Source organism: Lygodium microphyllum, chromosome 8, assembly GCF_053477565.2.
Source record: "Lygodium microphyllum isolate KBCC chromosome 8, Lygodium_microphyllum_v1.1.10, whole genome shotgun sequence".
Classification (NCBI taxonomy): Eukaryota; Viridiplantae; Streptophyta; class Polypodiopsida; order Schizaeales; family Lygodiaceae; genus Lygodium; species Lygodium microphyllum.
The window spans coordinates 127,132,024-127,138,023 of record NC_141142.1 but is presented as its reverse complement, the minus strand read 5'-3'; positions in this window follow the sequence as shown (position 1 = coordinate 127,138,023).

Sequence of the window (6,000 nt, the reverse complement as noted above, 5' to 3'; positions counted from 1 at the left end):
GAATTTTTGTTTGAATCTTATTTACATCATGATTAAGGGCTGTAACTATAGAAATACAGAACCTGTAATGATTTAGAGCCGTTATTAATTCTTTAAAACCCGCAAAATGTCATTTTCAATGGAAATTAGTGGTTTTTTTCGATTTTGAGTTGGGAGAAAGGAGTGAAAATGGGATAAACTCAGAGACAATGCTAAGTTTCAGTAAAAATGATAAGCCAATACAAATAAATGAGAAAATGTCTATTTTTCATGAATAATAAATAGAGAAAAATAGAAAAAAAAAGAAAATTTTGGGTTTTCGCGCTAAAAAAATATAAAAAAATAAGATTCATGAAAGGGCTGTTTTCCACACCTCACATGGCTGGTTTTTTAATCATAAAATGGTTGTGCACAATTGTCATACACATTGCATCAAGCATGCCATGTGGTATCTCCTCCTGGAATGCCTTGCACTTGTTTGATAAACATTGACCAACGCTGAGAGGACAGGAAACCTAAGCTGTAGGTTAGGTGGTGCTTCCATTGGGAAAGTTTTGTGAGGTAAATCAAAATCTCCTGGAACACTAAATTGTGAAAGAGTGGAGTTTGTGTGTTATGTTATATATGTTGGAGCGACGCATATTGGGCCCAATCCTTGAGGTGTAGGAGAGTCGCAGCAGCAGAGCCGCGGAAATTAGCCGAGGGGTGCTTCCCTATGTGTGTATTACGAGGCATTATGCATGTATGTTATGGGATCTCCCTCTGAGGAGAAGGAAATGTGAACGTTGGACTACATATTGGATACAAACGCAAAATTGTCATAAGCATTTAGTGCAAAGTGAGTTTTAGACGCTCCTAGCCCGTGAGACCGTGTGGTGGGATTATCTGTCGTACGCATGAGGTCCTGCTAGTGTTATAGCTAGTGCCAATCCATTTTAGGTCCCATTAGTGGTGCGTTTGTCGGGAGCCGCCAACAAGTGGTGGTTCTCGAATCTAGGGTTTTTAGGGACCAAATAGTTGGTTTATGTCCTCTGACAAGGACCGTCAAGTCGAAATACAAAAAGCAGAACATGCCGAGAGAGCTAGATAGCAGTTGGAGATTGTAAGATGCTATTTTTCTCAAAGGAGTAGCCCATTACGCATAAGTGGCAGTGATTCTAGTAACCTAGGTGTTACGAGTAGCTCTTCGAGTGCAAGTGGAAGTCTTGGCACTTCCCTATTTTTAGTTAATCAACCCACAACAAGTGGGGGTGTAGTGTTGCCTATACAAACTCATGTTGTCAATCCGATTGTAGCCATGGCACAACCTATCGCAATTCCAACAGGTACATCGGATTTACCAGAATTAGGAGCATCGTTGCCCATTTTCCATGGGTTAGCAGAAGAAGATGGAGAACTCCACATTAAGGAGTTTCAAACACTTATTTTCAACTATCAAATCCAAGATGAAGGACACCTAATGATGTTCTTCAACATGACATTAAAAGGAAGAGCAGCAGTGTGGTATCACGGTCTAGAAGCCGGGAACCATAACTAGCAGTGCCCAATTCTTTACGGCTTTCCGTAGGGAGTTTGCCCCTGAGAAGGGCGGACAATATTGGTTGCGTGTTCTGAATGTAACACGCCAAGAGCCAAATGAGAATGTCCAGGCATATGCCAAGAAACTAAAGCAAGTTCTTTGCAAACTTAACGCTTATATTTCTATTCCAGTGTGGCTGCACAGCTGCAATATTTCCTACATCGATTGGATTTTAATATCCAAGTGTAGCTGAGTAGTGTTGCTTTGGCCGATATCAACATTGCCATTACCCAAGCAAAAGGAGTAGAGTTGCGCTTACAAGCGGCTTATGCAGCAAGGATAAATTGGAATGGTAATAATTTGGTCTTGATCAATGGGAGTCAAGCGGACCCCACGTTAAATACGAGTGGCAGAGGGAGTATTATGTCGAATTTGCCTATATTACAAGCTCCTCCTAGCATGACTATGCCAATGGCTAGTCGGGCGACCTCACTAAATAGTGGGCGAAACCAAACAATGAATCTTAATGCTGTCCCAGTTGGTCAACTGCTAATTTCTAATCAAGTGGTTAGGCCCTTGGGACGACAAACTGACGATCGCGGCTATGAGTCGAGTGCTTCTAATGTCCTTGGTGAAGTGAAGGACATGATGAAGCACTACACCGATATGATCTCTGAATAATATCAACAAATAGCTGTGGATGTCAATTTTCTTAAGAAGCAACAGAATTTGATAGGGAGTCGACGCCCTGAAGAGGGTGACCCCTCAAGATTTAGCTGTAAGTGGTGTGGGGGCCAACATTTCCCTACGAATTGTTCGAATGTCAAATGTAATATTTGCGAGAAGTTTGGCCACTTAGCTGCTATCTGTTGGAGTAAGATCAGTTCTCTCCAATAAGGGAGTAAACAACCAGGTCTAGTTAACCATCGCGCACAAGGGAATAATCTCCAACAAGATGATGGACCAAGGTAAATACTGCAAAGAGGAAAGGCTGTTGTAGAGGAGTTACCTCATGGTAGTGGAGTTAGCCTTATTGAGGCTGTATGTGTCAATGATGCTGAAACTTCTAATCTACAAGCCGTAACAAGAGGTCAAAAGATTAAAGAGGTTGACAAAGGAATTGTAAAACCTGTCGAGGGAAACCCTAAGCAAGATGCTAGGGAAAAGCGAGTCCTGAATCCTGATATGGAAGGTGGACTGTTGAGACCTGTTGGCAGTAAAGTCGATCCCAAGAAGGATAAAGGATTGCCAAGAAAGAAGATAAAGGCTAAAAAAGAGGTACCAAAGCCGATGGAAAGACCAAGGGAGAGAATGGTTTGGCGCGAGAAGAGAACTTTGGCTAATTATTACGACTTTGATCTAGCAAGTTCCCTTTGTGAAGTCAAACCAAACGTGAATCTCGTGCAATTGATTAAACTTTCTCTAGGAGTACGCAAGGAATTCAAGAAAATCCTGTGTATAGGGTATATAGTAGAACCTTTGGGCATAGCTAGAGTGGGGGAAGATTGGTTTGATCATGTTGAAAAGCATTGCCCTAGGGTTCCAGCATATGTGGATGGAATATTAGTGGAGCACGCTATCGTGGACACTGGATTCTCCGTCAATATCATAAGCTTAGACTTGATGGAGAGGTCATGTCTAGAGATCCAAAAAGATGGCTCCACACTTCTTAGGATGGCTGATGATAGTCTAAGACAAACATAAGATTGCATTACTAAGATCCACGTTATAGTTGTGAGTGTGGAATGCTATTTGGACTTTAGGGTGATAAGGTTCGTAGAACGTCCTAGCTATCGAGTTTTGCTAGGTAGGCCATGGATTCTACAGATAGACTGTCAAGTCAATATACCGCTGGTCGAGTGATTCTAGGTCGAGGTGCCCATCGCGTAATAGTGAATGCTTACCTTGAGTCTCCTCAAAGCGAGAGAGCTCCACTATCCTCCATTGAACTAGAAACAATAGATGATCCATTTGGTAGTGAGACATCATCGAGCGATGGATCTAAGGAAGGGTCCACTACAGAGGATATTTATCAAATAACCTTGAACGAGCCGATAGAGCCTCGTGATTGAATAAGAAACGCGGACGTTATTGAGTTGGATCTTAGTACACTAAATGATTCGCATCCAATTAAATTAGGGTCCATGCTCAGTTAGGAAGAAAGAGAGGATTACGTGTCCTTAATTCGAGAGTTCCGCGATATCTTTGCTTGGAACTTCGGGGTATTCCTCCCAGTCTGGTTGTGCATACTATTCCTATAAAGGAAGGTACCTGTCCTGTACATCAGAAAGTGAGGCGTATGCCTTTTGAATTAAGGGACAGGTTGTACGAGGAACTACATAAGTTTTGTAAAGTAGATTCGATTTTCTCTGTTCAACATACAGAATGGTGTTCACTAGTAGTGATCAGGAAGAAGAATAATAATCAAATCCGTCTTTGTGTAGATTTTAGAGAGTTGAATAAGCAGACTGTTAAAGATTACTACCCGTTGCTATTTATTGACCAAATTTTGGATCAACTAGCGGGTAGGAAAATCTATTCATTCATGGACTGCTTTGCAGGGTATAACCAAATGGCAATCATTGAGCAAGACAAGCTAAAAACGACGTTTATTACAGTCTTCGGTACCTTTGGGTACCATGTGTGGGGGTGGCCACCGTAAGGGTTAGACTGTTGATAATTTTGCGGAAGTGTTTTGAGTGTTGCAGATAATTTTGCAGAGCTCTTAATCCATGGAAGTGCGTCTTTGGAGTCCCTTATGGGCTCTTGTTAGGCCATGTGGTCAGTTCCGTAGGGATTGCGATTGATCCTGAAAAGATAAAGGTCATAGTTGCCATGAGTTCGCCACGTACTCTAAAGGAAGTGCATAGCTTTCTGTCCTCAGTAGGGTATTATCGGAGGTTTATCAATGCCTTGGCAGAAAGAACGTTGCCACTGACAAGCCTATTGTTCTTTAACTGTCAGTTTACATGGAGTGATGCGTGCAAAGTGTCTTTTGATGATGTGAAGTAGAAGCTTGCCAAAGCACCTGTTTTAAAAACACCAAAAAGGGGCAAAATGTTCTATATATTTTCAGCAGCAACCATGTATAGTATCAGGCTGTCTAGCTCAAATTTGGGAGGAAAAGTGGTACCATCCGATAGCTTTTGCTAGTCGGAATTTGGGCATATCAGAATTTAACTACACATATATGGAGAAGTTGTGCCTTGCGATGGTATTTGCGACTAAGAAGTTTAGGCACTACATTATTTATGAGAGGGTGGTTTTTTATACGAAGACGGAGGGCTTTCATTGTTGTTGAATAAGTTACAGCCGCCTGACCGTTTAGCAAAGTGGTCAATCACTTTGTAGGAATTTGATTATGAGATTAAGAGCAAGCCGCCGAAGCTTCAGGGCATTGTAGAGTGTCTTGCGGATTTTGGAGAGCCAAAAGAGGTCTTGGCTGAAGGAAGTGACATGGAGACTTTGTTCAAGATTGATGCGGCATCTATTCCCTCATGGTATGCTGTTATAACACACTATCTTTCTACAGGAGAGATTGTAGCTACTTTGTCAAAATCGGAGAAGAGGAAAATTAAGTAGCAGGCATTGAAATTTTCCTTGATCGTAGGAACATTTTATCGACAGGGTGTTGATGATATTTATCGCCGATGTGTGATGCCTGACGAGGTTCCCTTTATTTTGGAAGAGTGCCATGACTCCGCTTGTGGAGGGCACTTTGCTGGGCGGTTAACGGCATAGAAAGCTTCAAGGGCTAGATATTGGTGGCCGTCCATCTTCCAAGATTCCTTTGAGTATATTAAGAGATGTGATACATGTCAAAGACATGATAGTAGAGAGAATAGGAAATACCCACTTACGCTTATCATGGCTATCCTTCCATTTGAGAAGTGGGGCATTGACTTTGTGGGTCCTATTACCACGTCGTCTACTACTTAGAAGAGGTACATTATAGTAGCAACTGATTACTTCACAAAGTGGTCAGAAGCATGGGCAACGAGGCAGGACAATGCAAAAGAGACAACTAGTTTCCTACTTGAGCAAATTATTTGCCGTTTTGGTCCCCAAAAGAAATAGTATCTGACCGTGGAACTCACTTTTTAAATAAAGTGATTAAAAGTCTGACTGAAGCTTGGAAAATCAAGCATAACAAGACGACCCCCTATAATCCGCAAGCAAATGGACAAGTCAAAAGTACCAATAAGCAGCTTGTGGGTATCCTATCCAAGATAGTATTCAGGATTTGGATACAAAATTATATGTGGCAGTTTGGGCGTATAATATGACGTTTAAACGAGTCAATGGCCACACCCCATTCAAATTAGTTTTTGTGGATGAGTGTGTCTTGCCCTTAGAAATTGAGTTGCCAACCATTAGATTTGCAATCATTCATTCTCTGGGTAATGAAGATGCCCTATTTGAGCGGTTTACGACTATAGCCCACTTAGACGAGCTCAAATTGCAGAGTTTGTTGCACCAGAAGGTAGCTAAAAGTCGGATGA